The 21,606-nt window shown below is 41.4% G+C and overlaps 1 pseudogene; it reads right to left on the reverse strand.

Moving 5' to 3' along the window:
• Positions 1–14,131: 14,131 nt before the first annotated feature.
• LOC146810803 (zinc finger MYM-type protein 1-like) lies at positions 14,132–16,102 on the reverse strand (annotated as a pseudogene).
• Between the last annotated feature and the right edge of the window lie 5,504 nt (positions 16,103–21,606).

Genomic DNA, 21,606 nt, shown 5'->3' on the forward strand with positions numbered 1-21,606 from the left:
ATCAAGGCTCTTGCAACTCCCTGCAGGCGTTATTTAGGGGCAGACTTTCCCAGATAGTATGCATCTTCTCAAAGGTTTTACTAATTTAAGTTTTGCAACATATGAATTGGATTTTTTAAATTATATTTTATCTAGGAATTCTATATCTTAAATTAAATAACCTTTAAGGAAAAGGTTTAGAGAAGGGAGTTTTGAAGCAGATTCCACGTTTTGTGTGAGGCTTTCCTCATATGATGCTGGAAACAGGAATGGGAACCTAACTTCTAAACCTGTTACTAGGAATTGGGAAGGACTGAATATTGGACGATGTATTTACCTGTTACATAAAAAGAGTTCACGACCTTCAGAATGTCCTGTTTATTTGCCAAGTATTGAAAACTGCTTGTCATAATTTCCATTGCATGATGTTTATTAAGGAAAATAAAAGTAGCACAACAAAGGTTTTATTTATGTTTCCTTTTGCCAATTTAGATTGTTATAATACATGGGATTCTGCAATCCCTGTATAAAAGCCTGTCTCTAATTTCTTTATAATAGGCACATGTGACAAGCCTAGTTGCCTATTATAAAATACTTGCATTACAACTCAACTGTAATAACTTATCGCTGTTCAATTCTGACACCCTAATGCATCCTGCCAGAGCAGCAGCTGAGGGAAAAGGAAAGTCAGGTCACAGTTCATAATTAAAGAAGCTGTTTAAGAACAAAAATGAAATGTTGCATTTCTTTCTTCAGATCTGTTTTTCTTTTTGTACAATGAGAAGTAGAAAGTGGATATTTATGGCAATATAGTTTTGCTTATGCTCCTTAGGCAATTAAAGAATAGTTAGACTCTTTCTGTCAATTTCTACTGTGCCTTTTTTTTATTGACTTGTATCAAACTGAACATAATACTCTTTCCAACAAATATCTAACAGCTTTGTTGATGTTTTTACTTTTGCACTAAAGATTATATTTTTATTCTTCATGTTTACAAACATACTCTCTCTTTCATATGAAAGAGCTACACACTAAGGATTTAAGTGGCTTTTGGGATAGGTGATGCTGTGACCATGTATTATAAAGATTAAAGTAACCCCTCCTGTATATGACAAAGATATTGCAAGTCACCTCAGAAATCCATAACCTTATAAAAAATAATGCTGCCTTTGGCCTTGTTCCTCTCTTTGGTCATGGAACTCCTCTGTGACTTCCAATGTCCTTATAATGTATGGCGGGGATACTTAATCCCATATATCATTTGAAGATAGCTGTAATGTGTTATATATATATATATATCTTTTATTTCTTCCTTCTTTTATATATTTTCAAGATCTCTTTTGAGATCATAATCAAAATAAATACAAAAATAAACTGAACTGAGATGGAGGGCAGTTTCAGGTCATTTTCTAAACACTAGAAGTTGGGCAGATGCCTACAGCCAATCGTTGCGTAATGCCTTTCACATTACAAATGGTCCGCTAATCAGAGAGGGGGTCCTAATTCACCGACCTCAAACAGGATTGAGGAGAGGTCCTCTCTTCAGATTGCACCCTTGCATTACTCATGTGAATGTCAAATTGCATTGTCCAATGTGCTTAAAATATGGCATTCAAGAAACAAACAAATGCTGTGGTTTTATCTTTTGTAGACTGGCAGAGCTAGATAGCTGTTCTAAAAATCCTTGTGTGCTATTCTCTCCACAGCCTTAGACAGATTTGTTTAAAGTGCTATGCATTATTGACTGAACAGTCAGAGAAGATCAAAATCTTCTGCAATTCTGCAGTACTCTGAATCACTTAGTCAGCTTTTTTACTGTTTGCAACAGTAATCAACTTTTCACTGCTAGCTATGTCTTAACCAGTTACTTAGCATTCACACAAACATTTTCAACACAGTTCCCATAGAGACATTTTCTTTTCAGAAATTCAGGAATCTCACTACACCTTAACATCTCCAGTATCTTTGGCTGTGGGTGGTGGTTTCATCCTCATTTTCCATGCTACAGAAACCCATCTTCCCACTCCTTTCTATCTTCCTCCTTCTAATTCACATTTGCCACGTTCTCTTCTTACTTAATTCCACAATGTTCTTTATTTCTCTACATTTCTCTATATTTTGTAAAACACTGTTTTGTGAAAAATGCCACTTTGAAAGGCGTTTGGGAATCGAGGGGCAAATCATTTTAAACTCTTACACCTTTTCTAGCCCAGAGAATTCATGCCTGTAGTGGGTTCAAGATTACTTGAAGGTTATTCATTTATTGGTCTCAACTCTGGCTATTTTGCACTCTTTGTGGCTTTGATCCTAAAGGGTGGTGGGTAGTTCTGTGAGCTTCTAAACAGATGGAAAGGTCTCTTTGAACAGACTTGCTTTTGCTTTTATCTTGAACACAACTAGGCTAAGAAGGTTCCTGAGTTCATATCACAGTGACTTTTATTGTCATATGCCCCTCAACTGCTCCAAACTCCCTCTGTTTCTCTGACCTATCATTCAGTTTCTTTTAAATCTGTGGAATGCTTCTCTTTGAACTGTCACATTTTAAAGAAAATGCATTAGGATGATCCTCCAAGAGCTATGAATCATCTGCAAAAATACTGACTTCCAGCTCTGTGTCCATAGTTGAAGGCATGAACCCTGTGGCATCTGATAGAGCATATCTTCATAACTTTCATGTGGTACTAGGTGTGACAGTCCTCAATAGTGAATATTGTGTTGGGCTTTTCAAATAGCTTGGTGTGATGTCTGTAACTATGAGGCAAAAGTCAGGTTGTTGAACTATTAGTGCTCTTAAATGTTATCACACCTTTTTTTAACATTCTGTAGCTAAGACCTGCATTATGCATGTCTTCTGCATGACATCTTGTACCTCTAAGTGGCGGCTCCTCTTAATGGGCTGCCCCTCCTGTGTTTTCTGCCCCTTTAGTTTCAATCTACAATGAGTAAATAACAATATGTTAGTCACGCTTGGTATAATAAAAATGCTGAACTCCTTCATGTCCAGTAGCAGTGTCTGTCTGGTGGTTGGCACAGGAGCACAAATAGACCTGCAGAAAGGTAGGTAAAAAAAAAAGAAGATGCTTGAAAGCTTTTGAAAGTTGTGTGCTCTGCATATGGATACGAGTGTGTTTCTGGGTAAGAGTGTGTCTGTGAGTGTGAGCAAGTGCATGTAGGATATGTGTATGTATGTGTGTGTGTTTGTGTATGTGTGTGGGTATGTGTGCATGTATATGTGTGTAGGTGTGCGCGTTTGTGTGTGTGTGAATGAAAGTGAAGGACCCAGTGGAGGGAGTCAGTGAGTGAGAATGAGTGATAGGAGGAATGACTATGATCGAAAATGAATGATTGTGACTGAGTGAGAGTGACATCGAGTGTTACTGTGAGAGAGAATGACAGCAAGTGCAACTGCAATGGAGAACGACAGTCAGTCCTACTGTGAGGGAGAATTATAGTGACTAAAACTGAGAGGAGAATGAAAGTGAGTATTACTGTGAGGAAGATTGACAGTGAGTGTAACTGTGAGGGAGAATGACAGTAAGCGTACTGTGTGTAAGACTGAGTGAGTCAAAGTCTGAGTGAGTCAAAATGAGTGAGAGAGTGAGAATCAGTGAGACTTATTTTGTCAGAGTGAGCCTAAATAAGTGGGACTGAGAAGGAATGAGTGAGAATGATTGAGACTAGGTGAGTCAGTGAGATTTATTAAATCAGAGTAAGACTGATTGTGAATGAGTGAAACAGATTGAGTTAGTCAGAGAATGAGTGAGATTGAGTGAGCTAGTAAATGAGTGAGACAGAATGAGTCAAAATTAGTGTTATTAAGTGGCAATGAGTAAGACTGAGTGACCCTAGGGGAGTCAGAGTGAGATTGAGTGGTAGGTGAGTCAGTGTGATTGACTGAGTGAGAATGAGTGGGGATCTTTTCGAAAATGTTGGCAGATAGGCTTAGTGGGGTGGTGGGTAATCTCCTCCATGAAGATCAGAAGGGTTTTGTACGAGGCAGGGGAATTAAAGACCTTATATATAGTTTAATCATGGCCATAAATATAGCCACCACGTATAAATACCACTGTCAGTGACTACAGTGGACGCAACTGAGGCCTTTGATAGGGTAAATTGGTTCTATCTACAGAAGATTTTAAAATTCTCTAATCTTGGAGAGAATTTTTGCAGGGCAATAGACCTAATATATAGAAGTCATATAGCTAGAATTGTAGTGAATGGGAATCTGTCAAAAACATTTAACATCTTTAGGGGGACAAGGCAAGGGTGCCCTTTATCTCCCTTTCTATTTAACATATATATTGAGCCCTTAGGGTAAAAGATAAGAAACCATGGGAGTATTTCCTCTTTTAAATTCCGAGAATGGGAGAAAAAAGTTGGGTTATATGCCGATGACCTGGTGGTTTACTCCTCCGAAGTTGACTCCTCTTTACCTGTGGTTTACGAACTAGCAGCGTGGTTTGGAGCTATCTCAGGATATGAGATAAATGAAAATAAAACAGTAGTAATGACTTGGAATATTAACTCACAGTTGAATTGTATCCAGGAGGAGATGAGATACCTGGGCATTAAGATAGTTTCAAAAGTTGAATTAATCCCGGAATCAAACTTTTATAAGATCAATAAAGAAGTGGGAAAATTGTTACTAAGTTGGGCCCATCTGCCTTTGACATTATATGGGAGAATCAACCTTGTAAAAATGTCCATTCTTCCTAAGTACACCTTTATGTTTCAGAATATTCCTATGGCGTTTAAGGAAGAGTGGCTCAAAAACGCTTAATCCAAAATTACCAGCTTTATTTGGGCCTCAAAAAGGGGTCGTATCGCAAGAAATAAGCTAAGGCAGCAGTATGATAAAGGAGGTCTACGACTGCCGGATCTATCGTATTACGCTTGAGTATTTCTTTTAAAAGCAGGGAAAATGCTATTTAGTACACCTGACATTTCCGATCTCGGGAATATGTTTAAGGCAATGCTCCAGGAGGTAGAAGGGGGTGAATATGGGTTTATACATAAATATAGAGTCCCGCGTTTCTTTAAAAATGTGCGACTTAAGATTTTACAGTCTTTTGAGGAGACATGGTATAAAATCAGGAAAGAATTGAAATTAAAATATTACAGCAGAATGGCTCCTATTTGGAACTCGCCTGATTCTCCGGAGGGGTCCAAAGTTAGCCTGGCTCTCCCATTGAAAAAAGCCGGAATAGTGCACTGGGGACAACTGATATCAGATGGGGCTCTGATTTCCTGGGATGAGTGTCAAGGAATAGCCAATAATAAGCTATCAAGATTTAAATATCTTCAAATAAAACGCTGGTTTCTTTCTGTTGGCTCTGGTGGTGGAATATCAAATGATTTGGAATCTAGGATGATGACGAATGTGACTCGGAAAAAAGAGGTGAGGAGCTGGTATTGGCTTTTAATGGATTTAGCAGAATTCAATCTACCATCGTTACTGTGGGAGAAGATCTTGCACGGAGAACAGATGGAAGAATTATGGCAAGTATCTTGTAACTATCTATACTCCACGGTTCGTGCTGCAAATTTAAGGCGGAACCACCTTTTCTGTCTTCACAGAGTTTATTGGACTCTGTATAAACTGTCCAAACTGGGGAAAGGGCCCACGCCGAGATGTCCAAAGTGTGGCAAAGAAAAAGGAGACAACACTCACATGTTTTTGGAATGCCCCGAAGTCCAGGGATTTTGGGTGGACGTGAGTAACACTATATCCTTAATACTTGGAGTAAGCAAAATTCTTGTCTTCTTTGGGATCCCGGAGCATGGTGAAGTTTTGTCAAATAACACAAAACAATTGATTTTCTATCTGATACTCTGTAAAAATTGGGTTAGATCCACTCCCCCAAATAAAATAGAATGGATGATGTCAGTAAAGTATACTAAACAACAAGTAACAAAGCTGTTCCTAAGAGGGTAGGGGGAAGGGGTATCATGTATGAAGATATCTGTTATGGATATTGGAGCCCTCACACAGCCATCGGGATATTGTGAATCACATAACCCTCCGGATGTAATGTAACATCATCGGGCTGCTCCTACGTCGAGTCGGCTGGTGCAATACCCGACGGGCTCTTGTTTAGAGAGCACTCTTATGGAGATCTTCTATATCCACGATAGCCGATTGTTCAACTGTAACGAGTGTGGGGCTTGGTGAAAGTGTAGATGAATGTTAAAAAGGGGAGAGAGTACTATCTGAATAATTTTATTACGATGTCTCCTCGCCTGATTAAAAATATGAGGTAAAGTAATAGTAGCTCAGATCTATGTTCTGGGTTAACTATACTACCTCGTCTTGGCCAAGACGAGGTAGTATAGTTAACCCAGAACATAGCCCCACACTCGTTACAGTTGAACAATCGGCTATCGTGGATATAGAAGATCTCCATAAGAGTGCTCTCTAAACAAGAGCCCGTCGGGTATTGCACCAGCCGACTCGACGTAGGAGCAGCCCGATGATGTTACATTACATCCGGAGGGTTATGTGATTCACAATATCCCGATGGCTGTGTGAGGGCTCCAATATCCATAACAGATATCTTCATACATGATACCCCTTCCCCCTACCCTCTTAGGAACAGCTTTGTTACTTGTTGTTTGCATATATTGGGCACACTGAGCTGGACCTTAACAAAAAGCCCGTTTTGCCCCCCTCCCCTTCTTGTTGCTAGTAAAGTATACTAATCAGCTGGATAGGACTTCTAAGAATAAGCGTAATGAGTTTTGGCTTCCCTATGAGAACTGGGTGAAGCAACTTACTTAAATTCAGTCCAATGATTAGGCCTCTATACTACACTGCTTGAATACTCCTTTGGTGACTTCACAGGTGGCTGTGTGCAATCAAGTTACCTATGGTTGGAGAATAGTAAGCAAGGTATAGAGTGACCCATCCTTGGTGTGGAACAAAGATCTCTGGCTGCTGCTATTCTAAGGGAAGCCCCGGAGTATGGAATATTATCTATTGTTAACCCAGGCAAATGAGGACACAAAAATAAAAAGAAGAGAATGAGTGGGGATGAGTGAGAAAGAATAAGATTAAGTGAGACTGAGTAAGAATGACTGCCAATGAGTGAGACTAAGTCTGAGTAGGAATGAGACCGAGCGAGAGTGTATCGCTCACAGGAATTTGAGCCAAAGATTACACCTCACTACTTTCAAAGATCACCAGTTAGCCACTGTCTGAGATACAGATATATGGCACAGGTAAAACGAAAGAAGCCAATAGAACCGTTAAAAATTATAGGTCAATGAAGTTGCATAACTTTTTTCTGCATAGCTCACAGAATTCATAACAATATTTCCCAGGTCCAGAAAGGTGACTTTCTGGACTTAGCTATACTTTTTCTTGGGAGAGCTGCATTTTAGCTCTCTGTTTTTGAGAAAAGGTTATCTTGCATATCTTTCAATTGTGGCTGTTCATTGTCACAGGTAATTTCTTCTTTTGCTAACTCTTGCACAAGGGAAAGTTATGCGGTTGGTGTATGCATAAGGGAGACAGAAATTATGTGTGCTTCAGGTAGCTTAAAAATGGAAACAACACGGATTATACTTGCATAACTAAAACAATGCCTGGACCTTCTCAACATATACTCACTAAATAGAAATCAAGACTGATCAGAATACTGTTAGGTTCATCACTCTCTTATTCTCTGCTTGATATCTGTGATGAGTGTTTGGTTAAGAAAGATGGAACCAGCACCTTCCTGCTGCCAACTTATCTAGCACAATCAGGAGGTTAAAAAATAATATGGTCTTAGGTGTCAAACATAGCTGAGGTGGTAGAATGTGTTCTCATAGAAAAAAATCACAGATTATTGTTCTGCAAAGCCATTTCCCCGAAACTGTTTAATAAGACTTTTCAAGAAGAATGATATTTACCTTTTCAGAAATACCAACACACTAGATTTACATTTTTTGTTTTTAATTTTTTTCAGAAATGTGTGCTTTATCTGTCCTGTCTCAGCTTTAGCTATCTGTTGGTGTCCTATTATTTCCAATATATAATCTCCTTATGGTGGGTTTTAGGTCATCTCTTTACTCACAATCAGCTTTCTTCCCTATTGTGTTTGTCAGGTCCAGGAGCATTTTGGTCTCATGGCATTCTGATTGGATTAGTTACATCCTTCCACTGCTGACTTGAGGAGACTTACTTCATGGGTATACATGGGTTTTCTTGCTCTCTCTTATTGGGCTCACTTTTCACTTTCCTCCCAGATGCTTTCTTGACACTCCCCATAAAACTTCCTGTGTTAAATCTGTTTATTATTATAATATTTTTCTAAATAGGGCCCAACAGTTGCAAAGTGTTGCAGTATTGCTTGCTTCCATTTTTGTACCATTGACCCCAATGCTTACAGATGATTCCTGCCCCTCTCACCTTCCTGATTTAAAATGTTCAAATAATTTTGTATTTGTAAGAAATTGGGTTATTAGTTGAGAGGGGTGGAAGCCCTACTCAAATAATAAACACAATCCTTGTCAAGGTAACCACAAAAAGTCACTAAACCTTTGCTGAACCCTCTGATAGCTTGGCACAAAAGCAGTCAGTTTTAACGTAGAAGCAATGTGTAAAGTATTTCTGCAGCACACAAATGGTATTAAAGTGAAAACACAACACAAAAAAATCCCACAGCATTTTTGAAAAATAGAGGACATTTTACTAAATATGATGATAGCAAAATGAAATAATTCTACTCAGTAGAAGTACAATTAGTGGGTTTTAAAGTTTCGAGCAAAAATAGCCCCCAGAAGCACACAGTGGCAACTGTGGTAATCTGCTCCTGCTGGACCAGGGCAAAGTCACAAGTTCAAGCCAACCACAATGGAGCACGGGCTGGGTACAGGACCAAGTTTGGCCCCTGGAAGGTTTACCTGTCAGTACTTGTAGCTGAGATGTGTGGGCCTGCATCGCTCTGTGTGGAAATGCATCAGTTATGGTGAGGCAGCTGATCAGGACCTGCAGGATGCTGTTATGTGTGGTCTTGTGTCAAGCTGTGTCGCGCTGCAGCAGTTCAGATGAGGCTGCTGTTCAGGAGCTGCTAGGTGCTGCGATGAGAGGTATAGCATTGAGTTGCGTCATGCTGTGTCAGTCCTGAAAAGGCTACGGATCCGGAGCTACTAGGTGCTGTGATGTGATGTCTTGTGTTGAGTTGCATTGGCTGCATCGATTCCGACGAGGCTGCTGATTAGGAACTGTGTGCTGCTGCAATGCAAGGTCCTGTATAGATTTGCATCGCACTGCATCAGTTTTGAGGGAACCCTTCGTTTGAATAGGAGGAGTACACTCTGATGCCAGCCAAGCATCCCAGTCCTAGGCAGAGGCACCATTTGGGGATCAGGACTCACTCCAGAAAAAGCAAGCAGTAAGGGCACAGGCAGGTCCAGTTGGGTCTAGCTAGCTGGACAAATGCAAGGCACTCTGAAGCTTGCTGTGTCCCTGTAGCTCACACAGATAGTCAGCCGGATAGCCCTTGGAGTCACTCTAGTGGTCCTGGGTTCTAGGGGACAGTCACAGTCTTCCTTCCACAGGCATCAGGGCAACAGAGCAGTCTTTCCAGCAGTAGGGCAGCAGGTCTATCCTTCCAGCAGCAGGATTCTAGAGCAGTCCATCTTTTGAGTCATCCACAAATCTAGAAGTCATCTAAAGAGTCGTTCTGGGGTCCAATATTTATACCTGTGGCAGACTTTATTTGTGTGGGTACACCCTGTCCTACTGCCCTCCCCTGGCCTTAGAAGGTTCTTCCCTTCCACTGTCAAGACTTCAAACTTTCTGCCTGACAAAAATCTGGTGTCAGGATTCCCAGCCTCCCTGGCAGGATGTCCCATCCTACCCACCTGTAGTCCGCGTTGTGTCATTGTCCAGGAGGAATACACTAACCCCAACACCAGAGCCACTCCCAGTCATGTGACCCAGGGTACTGGTAGAAGGCACAAATTCTTGGAACACAAAACTGACAACTTTTCTCAAAGTGGCATTTTCAAAATTGTAACCTAAAATTCGGCTTTACCATTAAAGAGGATTTTAAATTACAATTCATTTGAGCCCCTAGACTGCTCCTAATCCAAAGTTAGCAGTTATTAAATGTAATAAAGTAGCTCAGTGTTTTACTCGGTGGGAGGAATAGGATTTGCAACAGTGAAAAACAACGTATGAGTTTTTTCACTTCCAGGCTATGTAAAACGTATTTACACATGTCCTACTTATTAAATTCCATGCACCCAGCCCTAGGAGGTGCTAAATCTTACCTTAGGGGTTACTTGGAAGTATTATCAAGGAAAGTTCAGGACTGATTAAAGGTTTATTTTGCCAGGTCAAATTGGCAGTTTCAAACTGCACTAAAGCCTGCAGTGGCAGCCTTAGACAAGTTTTTTAAAGTGCTGCTTCAGTGAGTTGTAAAATGAGTGCTGCAGGCCCACTAGTGGCATTTAATTTACAGGCCCTAGGTACATGTAGTATTATTTACTAGGGACATAGAAGCAAATGAAAGGGTCCAATTCGGTGCAGGCCAATTTTACCATGTTTCAAGGAGAGAGAACAAGCACATTAGCGCTGGTTAGCAGTGGCAACGTGCACGGAGTCCTAAAGCCAATAAAAACTAATACAGGAGAGGTTAAGGCAAAGAGATAGGGGTGACCGTGCAGAGAGTGCTCGGTGCAACAGTATTTATGTTATTTATGAGGGCCAAGCAGCTGCAGAGTGCTACAGAGTCACTGGCTTCCCTTTATTGCACTGTTGCACAAGTAGTTTTTCAATTTTTAACTGTTAATTTGCTTTTCTAACATGGCTGTCTGCCATCTAACAACAATAAGTTAAAAAAATAACAGAATGACCTCTGTGCTTTGGGATGCCTATGTGCATATGTTACAGCGTATGCATTGTGACTCATGTGAATCCAGTCACTGGTGTATGCATGGTGGCCATCTTGAAATGGTCTTACTTTAATAGAAAACCCACTACAAGACTTCCAGACAGCATCAAAAGGAATGCATTCTCAGAAACTGGCATGCACAAAAGCACTATCAAACCAGAGTTTTCTGCTTTTTAGAACTGAGACCGTTCAGTTTGCCAAAGATTGTCTATATTTAAATGCCAAAATTCTTGTAAGTAGATTCTGTCAGCAGAATTTGCATGAATCTCCTTTCCCTTAATCCATTTCACCTTTCTCTTTCAGAATCCTGATGTGTAACGGTTTCTTACGTTGGTGTCCCGGTAAGATGGCCCTTTAACACCATTTCCCTCTTTCCAATGCACCTTTTCCCACCACATTCTCTCTCCTTCCCTCCTGTTCCTACCGATCCCTCGATTTTATTGTGGGTGGGTGGTATCCCTCCAACTCTCGCCTTCATTTAGTCTTGAAATAGGTTTACTGTTCGCAAACCCATTGATCCTTATTTTTTCCACTTGTGTGAATGGGGGCTATCCTCAGTACCCTCATTCCTCCTTTTGCTAATTTTTATTGCATGCATCCTTCGTCCTTTGGCTCAATCCCCTTTGTCACTGTTTAATACTAGCACTATGATCCATAAGAAAACTCATTATAGAGTTCACAGTTTACGTTTATCTAAAAAAAAAACATTCTTACTAAGTAAACATAGCTATTTTAAAACGTTCTTGTCTTCTTTCAATTATTTTCAATTAACCTCTAATAACCTTAATTTGTTTTTCTCTGAATTTGCATCCTACAGGCTGAGACAACCAGTAGGATCTGAAGTTCTGACCTTATCTCATACATGATATACAGTAACTTTTCTTTTACACCCAGGGATGTGGGCTGGGTTATTTTACCCGCTTGGAAAATAGTGTTCTATAGGCTTAAAAAAAAGAGTGCGTGTATAGCTTTTCAACGAATCTGTCTGATAAATGTATTTCGATATCAGGAAATGGTTAATTATGCTAAGAATTATGTTCAAGGGCTTTTAGGGTCTATCGGCAGGTGTGTCTATTCAAGATTCCTATTGACCACAGCGGAGATAGAAGGGCGCAGGTCAGCACACCAATTAGTGAGAGTAAATTGGTAATAGCCTCCCCCATGAGATTTCTCATTAAAACTCTTTACCACAGTGCATCTTTCAACATAAATTGATGGAATGTATTACTGATGCAGTTGCGTGCTCTTTGACAGACTTAAAAGGTGAAAAAAGGGAAAAGTGTATTATCACAAAAATGTTGTTTACTTTAGTGTAGAGGAGTAGGTATGATGTCTTCGTCATTGACAGTGAATCGTTTTGTTTTTTTTTGTTTTTTTTTCCTGAGCAGGCCTTTGATATTCAATAGGACATTACAGTACTGCCTGGGATTTTGTGTGTGTTGTTGTTTGGAGGACACTCATTATTAGCCTTCCCCATTACTCGGCAGACCGCACCAGTGTCTTTGTGTAGTGCCAGGTGTGTACATGAGGTGCACAATTATATTGAAATGGGTACCTAAATGTGCAAAAACAAATATGAGTGTGTAAAAAAAAAAATGAAACACCAAAATAATGTGAAATCTCGAGATATTAATGCAAATGTTGTGTATGTTGCACTTATAACCTTAAATAGCCAAAGGTACTGAAATGGAATAACCATCAAACTCTTGATTTCATTACTCATTACTAAGCCTCTCAAGGGGCGCTTTGTTTAGCGTATTAGTCCCTTGGTGACATAGGGCAAAGACTCCTGCTATTTCTGATTATACAACCACCACACCCTCAGCTTCACCTCTTTTGACATTGCATTACATGCTTCGCTGGTCCTATTACCCTTACTGATCCCCTTTGCATTCGAAAATGTACCTTCCTGCCTCTGGGCAAAATACATATTCAGCTTCCAACGCAACTTCTAAAAAGTAGGACAGAAACACCATAGGCAGTTGCTGGCACTAGTTTTGTAGGTTCCATCCTCAGCAATAAAAAACTCCATTTGATACTGACTCACTACCATTCAGAGAGCTGCCCTTTGCTGTGGAAATGGTCTTTGGGGCACTGTCATGAAGGGTAACAGACTGTGGAATGTGCAACTCTGCAGAATTAACATGTCGAAAACCGCCACATGGCAACTGCATGAATGGAAGGCATTTAGGACACTGACACAAACCTCCATTTGGAAACCTAGGTGGCTATTCTTTTACTTTCCTGTTCTCCTACATTTTCCACCTCTGACTCACTTTTTAGACCATCCTCTTCCTCTCTCGTGTAACTGACACATACTATTTGACACTGTTGGCTTTCTCTCACCCTGCCATATGTCACACCAATCCTCTCCACATGGATCAATTCACAATTTTAACCACTTTTCCCGTGTCCCTGTTGCTCTTTCACTTTACTCTCAGCAACCTTGACCCTTTCCACCCAATGCCTGTCAGTGGCGTCACTAGGGTTGGTGTCACCCGGTGCGGGTGACTCATGGTGTCACCCCCTCACTACTTACCGCATGGACCTCCTCCACTTCGAGTCCGCCAGTGGACACAGTTGGCAAATAACGGGACCATACAGAATCCTTAGTACCGTTTGTAAATGTAGGTCCTATATTTACAAAGGCCATAGAAGAAAAATTGAATTCAACAAGGTCGGAGGTAAAAGATTGTAAGAAGTTAAGAACTAAGAACTACATAGAAAAGATGTTACTTTTTTTTTATTTTAACATTAAACTTTAAATTTTACTGTTACAAGAGATAAGGTTGTAACCGTTCTGTATTGGGTTTGCACAATCAGCAACTGCCAGAATAGTATGCAACAGTACAAATTACAATGTCACATTAAATCTCGACTAATCAGCACTTTCCTTTCCTGGCCTTTAAAGCTGCAAACTTGTTAATTACTTCATCGAAATCAACTCCTTTCACCAAATCACTTTCAATTGCTAAAATTGCAAGATCAGAAAGCCTTGACTGTCCCATGGTAGATCGCGAATAGTTCTTTATAAACTTCAGCTTTGAAAAACTCCACTCACATGAAGCCACAGACACACAGATCGTAAGAAATAATTGTAGGCTCACTGAGAGATATGGGAGCAATTCTAGGAAGTCCCATTCAGCTATGAATTTCAAAACGTCAAATACTGACCAGTCTTTGGCTTCTTCAAGATCAATCTCTGCTGCCTTCAGGTGCCTTCTCAGCCTTGGAATTTCTAATAAAAGCTCTCCCTCGGATAACTCATCTTAGAAAGTGGATAATTTTGGAATGGACACCAGTAACTCTTCTTCAGTGGCAGATATCAAACTCTTGGCTTGAACAGCCTCAAACATGGCTGCTACTTCCTTGATGGCTCTTGATCTGATCTGGAGTTCAGAATGGAAATGATCAATACACTCAAGCATCGCCCTCTTGTTTTCTTCTTGCAGAGTTAGTCCAGCATCTCTTGTCTTCTCACCTGTCATCCTCTTCTTGAACCTGGGTCTGCTCTCTACTGAAATTCCATATTGGTCTGATTTTAAAAGTGCCTGTTCAATTGCCTGCTCCACTAGATGATTGCGCTGCTCGTCGTACAGAAATAGTCTTAGCGTCTCTAGCTTTGTCACCACCTTGTCAAAAGTTAAGCCCTTAGTCTGAAGGTACAGCTGTGTAAGATTAACTTCTTCAAGTACATCACACCAAAAGTAGAGGTAGCACAGAAACGTGAAATTGCAGACAGCAGGCAAAAGACCTCGAGCTGTATCTCTTGTGTCTAAATTTTCATCTGGATCACATAGAGCTTCAACTGCCGCCACACATTCATCAAATTTTTCTTTCACTGCCTTTACTGCAGCATGATGAGCACCCCAGCATGTTGTTGATAGTCTTTTCACTGAGATTCCAGTATGGTTCATTAAAACATCCCATCGGTGAGTGGAAGCAGCAAAGAAGAAAAACATTGTCTCAAGAGTCCCAAAAAAAGTCACACACAAAGCATTTTCAGCAAAAGAGTGTTGGCCGCACAAGTTAAGCGAATGGTCCACACATCCATTAAAAATAGCTTTCCTGTTCTTTCTTTTCAAAATGGCTTGTACACCCCCATGGATTCCAGCCATAGTGGCAGCATTAACGTAACCTTGAGCGCGGCACATCATAAAGTCGAGTCCATCACTTTCCAGATTTTTAAGAATATCAGAACTGAGGTCAACAGCTTTTTTCCCCTTTAAAGGGAAAAATCCCAGAAGCACTTCTCTTACTTCAACTTTCCTATTTTGGATTTTCACATATCTGATCACTTCGGACATTTGGTCAGTGTGTGATGTGTCAGGTGTGCTATCGAACATGATCCCAAAATACCTGGCAGATTTTATATCCATGACAAGCTTCTCCTTCACATGATTTGCTAGGACATGTATAAATTCATTCTGAGTTTTTGGTGCAAGATAACATACTGATGCTTTGAGTTTACATGTGCTTCACTTTAATCTCATTAGGTGCTCTTTCAGCACTGGGTCATATTTAGAAAGCATCTCAACCATTTCAAGAAAGTTTCCTTTATTCATTGAAGATTCATCTTCACTGTGGCCCCGGAATGCCAGATTCTGCTTGGCAAGAAACAATGTGATATCGAGCCACCTGTGCAAGATGTCTCTCCACTTTTTCTTCTCTACGTCCATCAAAGCAATACTTTTGGCATCAATTGTTTTGTGCAGTCAAATTCCTGCTGCCAATGTTTTCCATTTTTCAAGGCAATGTAAGTGCTCTTCGGATATCTCATGATTATGAACTTTCGGGCTCAGTTTCCACCACATCTGAAAACCAGTCACAAATTTGGATGAGGTGTCTGTAGCATGATTAGCGGCAAAGAGTCGGCAGCAAAAACAATATAATTTCTCACTGACGAGTGAGTAAACCATCCATGATTGCAACACCTTCTTGCCATTTGGCATCACCTTGTAAAACCACTCTTTTGATAGCTGACAAACATCTCCTTTTGCATTTGGATCTTGCCTTGTCGCAATTCTGAAAGGGCCATCTTTGTTCTGGAAAGAAGCACTTCCTCTTTTGATGATTACAACCCACAAATGATCTGGAACTGGTATATTCGAAAAAGAAGCATCATCTAAAATATTCCAATTTTCCCCCTTAACCTCATTCATCATCTCATTTACAGTATCATGGTTAGAGTCACTTTCAGTACTCTCTTCTGATTCAAATTCATCCATTTGAATTTCCATTTCCTTTCCTTGTTTTTCTGCTTCATTTTTTTCTATTTCAACTCCTTCCTCTTCTGCAGAATGCATACTAGCATCAGGATCAGCGTTATCAATTGGTGGCCGAGGAACTGTGTCTTTTGATGAACCCTTACCCTGGCCATCATCTGGTCTCTTGACATATTGAAGCATGGATCCACGTAGTGTTGAGAGTGATTCATTTTTTTCTTTTTTTGCTTTTCTTTGCTGGCATCCACTCGACCTCTTTGATGTATGTATTCCATGTGGCATGATTGATATAATATATCCTTGAACTATTATTATTAAAAAAACAGTGTTTTTAAGCACGTGTAGTGGGCGTGGGCTGATGAAACGGCGGGTCCTGTCAAATATAGGATGTCAGTGTCACCTCTAGTATGAGTGGTTCGTGCAAATGAGTGAGCCGCCCTGTGCCGCTGTTAATTTTTTTTGTTTTCATACTTGTCGCCTATTTTATCGATGGTAATAAGCCTGTAAAAGACGGAAGCCGGGATTGGCTATCACCCGCTGAGCAAACATGCTCATTATTGCATTTTCTTTATAAGCATCATTAACAAACATGTTAAATTATACAGTACAACAGTTTAATAATAAAGACAGGCACTGCAAATGAAAATATAGAATTCAGTAGAATGATTATTTCTGCTTTATTAACCACAGTTGGGAATCATGGCATTATTGCAAGCCTCTTGTAATGTGGCCCTGCTGCATACCCTGTAGATTTTAGCAAAAATAAAATTCTGTCTTTAGGTGAAGCAAATCAAAAGTTAATAAAAACGTGTGAGAAGTGCTCCAGTGCTCCAGTGCAGTGGAAGGCTCTCCGTAGAGGTGGACTGGTCATCATTCAGTCGTACCCTATTATGACACATCATGTAATAACGCACTGTTCGACATAAAAAATTACAGAGAATGCCCATTGCACAGAAACAACGCGAATGACAGAGCGAACGGCTGTTGTTTGAGGTGCTTTTGTGTTTTTTTGTACTTTTTTAAGCGCAAAATGCATTTTTCACATTCGAAGCGGACACAAGTGTGAATTTCTTACTAAAGTATAGCACCATATGCCAGTTTTGCATTTCACATTATTATGCACAATTTCAAATAATTTTGCTGAATTTTCATGCGCTGATGCAGGACCAAATTATGTTAATTCCGATCTCTCTCTAGGAAGAACATTAATCACCAGAGTCATCATGGCATTTTTATTGTTACTGAAAATTGCTGGTGGAAGGAAGGAGGCAGCAAGCGCTTTTAAAACCATAATATACTTGCAAAAATGATGCCTCCACCTAAAGTCAGCACCTGGTGCGGTCACACCGGTTGCATCACCCGAGAGCTGGCCCTTCTCAAGGGTCCTGTGATCTCAGTGACAGGGTCACTGTTGTTCTAGGGTGTGGTGCTTCATAGGCCTGCCCGCAAGACTGGAGGTGAACTTCAGTATGAATAGTGGTAGACAAGCCTTGAAGGTTAACCTACACTTGTCATGCTAGGGTCCACCTGCTGGTGCTACGACACCGGGGCTTCTAATGTTTTGCGAAGCCTTCTAAGATCTAGCATGAGATAGTGCTCTCTCAGGAGAGGGGTCTGGCAGACTGGTTATTAAGGCTGAACCTGGTTCCCCAGTTCCAAATTCACCAGCTCTGGCCATAGTGCACTGAACACCATACTGCCCCACTGAGAAAAACTCAGACTGCCTTCAACTACAACCCAATTGTTGCCAGCTATAAACAGCTGGATGCGGCTCAATTTAAATTACGCACTAGGGAAGAGCAATATGTGGCCTACAAAAAAAAAGTGACAGCATCCTGGAAAAAGCAAACAATCATGGGGAATGCAAAATATTGCAAACCATGTGAAATATAAGCAGGAACAACATAGTTAACTTAACGCTTTTACACTCACTGTTCAGAAATCAGTGAGTGCTTTTGCCTGAAATGACATGACTACAGGGCCCTGAATGGAACCATTTCAATGGCCATTGCTTATATCCCTACAAAACGGACGCAGTATGGTAAAAAAAGACAACATCCCTAGATGCAGAGCAGCAGTACAAATTTTGTTTTTCAATCCTCACATTGCGGACCTCCAGGATTGGTGCTCTAGTTCCAAGCCCAGGGAAAACAAAGTCAAGACAACAAAAATAGCACTTCACTGGCAAACTCTGTAAAAGTGGCGCTAATGTGTTTGGGTGTGAATAAAATCAATCTGGCCAGTTTGCTACCACTCTGTCTTACTTTATTTAGTTATTTATTTTTCATATTTTTAAACTTTTATTCCCGATGCTGCACTTTGGAATTGAATGCCAGGAAAATCCGACATTGATTTCCAGCAAAAGTGATTTTCTTTTTTGGATCCATTTCACAGGGGAGCATATAAAAGAAAGGAGAGGAAAGAGAGGGAGAACCCCGTCTTGCAGTCACTGTTTTCAGTAAGAGTCAAGAAGAACTGCCGCGCTAGCGGGCGAGAGGCCTCAGCATGTACACAGATCTGCTGTCCCTGAAAGTAGTCTTCGCAGGCCACCCGACAGCTCAAAAGATGGGCCCACAATTCGTAGAAGACGTCATCAGTGATCAGAGGCAGGCCACCTCGCTCCGCACTGCCTCCGCCCTGCCTCCGCCCTGCGCCCTGCTCAAGAAGTCACAAGTCACTCACTCACAACAACACAGCACAAGCAGCATAACCGCTTGACAACCACCCATGATCATTAATCAATTGGTGCCGGAGAAACTCACCTGCTGTGTTGGTGGCAGACAGGGGGGGCTACGTCGGTGGCCAGTGGGCTAGCCTAGGAATAAAATTAAATTATGGCGGCCCAGAAATCGGTGGTCAAGACAGTGCCTCTGCTCCTCGTCACTCGCGATGCTGCTGCAGGCCAGTCATGTGCACTTTTAGGGCCCAATGCGCATGCAGGAATGACATCAGCCGCCTAGAGAGGCGCGCAGACGCGGCAGAGGAGGAGACAGTGCGCACTACGCACAGGCACCCCCTCCGTCTGAAAGGTTACGTTGCTCTGCACACACCGGCCCTGTTGGTGTCACCCCATGTGAGGGTGTCACCCGGTGCGGTCCGCACCCCCTGCACCCCCATAGTGACGCCACTGATCCCTGTTACACTATATGCCTTGTATTATTCCTTTTGTTGCCCTAACTCCCAGCAAAATTGTTTTCCCATCTTCTCACTATCACTGTCTTCTTTTCCCAGTCCATTCCTGTGACTCTATGTGTCTCCACTTCCTACGCTGTCACTTTTTTCCTCTATCCATATTAGCCTGCTGAAGGCTGCCTCCATTACAATCAGGTTGAAAAGATTATTGAAGTGTATTATTTGCTATTTGGCTAGCGCTCCATTCGCTAATTTCTTGGCCTCGGAGCTACATGCTCCAGCCTGCAGTTGTGGTTCATTCAAAAGAGGTTCTCCTCTAGGGGACCTCTTTACCAATGCACATTGTTATGGGTTAGGTCGCTTGATGAGACTGGATATTCTCATAGAAGTGATCCATAAGGGAGGATGGGTCTTGTGAACTCAACTTCATGAATGTCTCTTATTGAAGTTTCACAGTAGAGGTTTGCTCTTGAGGGTTTCCAGCTAACCTGTGTCAGTTGTGACAGTGTTGTCATGTAGGCACAATAGATCTTGTGCCCTTCTGAATGACCTAGATATTGTGCGCCGAAAACTTCATAGTGCAATGTTTGTTGATCTTTTTATTATGTGGTGGTATCATTTCTGAATTAGGTTCTAATGAACAGATGACCCCATGATTTCTTGTGTCCCTGTCTCCATATAGTTGGAGCAGACCTGTTTACACCTTGCACTGTTTTTGGGGGTGCATCGTCACTGTGATGTTTTTCTGATATTTCCTGCCCCAACGTAACTCAGTTCTGAATTTTGACATGTTCGTTTGTCTCCTCTACCATGTTTCGCTGCCTTTGTGTTTTATACCTGTCAATCAAGATTCATCTCTGAGGTTCACTTATTCCACCACAGTTGTCTCTGAGGTAGTCTTTCCCTAAGACCTCCTGTTCCCTGGATCCCTATCTTTTGAGACTTTAAGTCCAAGGCTTCCAGGGATTGATAGATGGATGAAGAGTGACAGACAGACGGTGAGGCTGTGTCATGAGCTTTTTCGCCCCTGACTATATAAGTGGAGAGGCTGGCGCAAGCGCGCTCGGTGAAGTGCTCCTGAGGTTTGAGCCGGGAGTGACCCTCTTAAATTTTCGCTAAACTGTCTATTATATTTGCTATTTTCACATGCTTTTAATTTTGATGAAATAGAAATTTTATTGCACAGTTAGTTTTTGCATTCTCATTCCCGGGGTCCGCATTATGCTCAGCGGGACCGCCATTTTGGGAGAAAGTTTGGTCAGTGGGCTAGTCTTTTCGCCCCTGACTATAAAAGTGGAGAGGCTGGTGCGAGCGTGCAGTGGGCGCACCGTGTGTGTGCCAAAGGCAAGCCCATCTGCACCCGTCCATGCACGGCCAGCGCACAGCACCATCACCCCTCCCGTTTAGGAGCAGGTAAGCCTAAACTAATACAATACTCAGTTAATGCTCTGCACAGTTTGAACGTTATCGGCAGAGACTCTAGGTGCTTATGTATTTCATCCCAGCAGTAGCCCTCCACACGTCCAAATGACATGCCCATGCTGTAATACGAAGCTACCAGAATTAGTATTCAGTTCGATCGAACCTCGCAAAAAACTCGGTAAGGACAGTGAAGGCCGCTTACATAAGCATGGGTTTAAGTGTATTTTGCTAAACCTAAGATCATTGGGGAAACATAGTGTTGAGTGTGCTACTCTTTTTAAGGATGGAAAAATAAACGTGGCGTTTTTTACCGAAACATGGACAGATGAAGCCTCGGGTCCAGATTTGGCTAAGGCCACACTCCCTGGTTACTCCTGTTATACTTTGAAAAGGCAAATAGGAAAGGAGGGGGTTTAGCGGTTATCCATCACAACTGAATAACTTTGTCCTTTAATGTAGCCTCAAATGCAGAGTGCGAAGCACTGGAATTTTGCCTCTATCTCTCCCACCATTACACCTTTAGGGGTACTCTCCTCTACAGGCAGCCCGGCCCTAGAAGCCTTTTTTGAACATCATTTGGAAGTTTATTAGAAAATGGGCCTTGTGCCAGCTCATATACTATATTGGGAGATTTTAACTTTCATTTGGAAGTGTATTCAGATCCAGATACGGCAAATCTGATAGACTGAATAATTAATGCTGATCTAAAGCAGCATGTCATTGGTGCTACCCACTCAGCAGGACATATGTTGGATGGTATTTTTTCCAACAATTCACAGCTGCTGTTTACAGGCCTAATTCCCTCAGTTTGGTCAGACCATAATTCAGTTCTATTTGAGCTAGCCATGTCTGATCACCACGCTGCTAGGAAACCAGCCAAAAAACAGGAAGTTTAGAGCATGGAACAAGGTGGAAGCTGAGGAATTAAATGAACTGTTGTCATCTATGTCTTACATACTACCCAC

Source organism: Triturus cristatus, chromosome 7 (genome assembly GCF_964204655.1).
Source record: "Triturus cristatus chromosome 7, aTriCri1.1, whole genome shotgun sequence".
Taxonomy (NCBI): domain Eukaryota; kingdom Metazoa; phylum Chordata; class Amphibia; order Caudata; family Salamandridae; genus Triturus; species Triturus cristatus.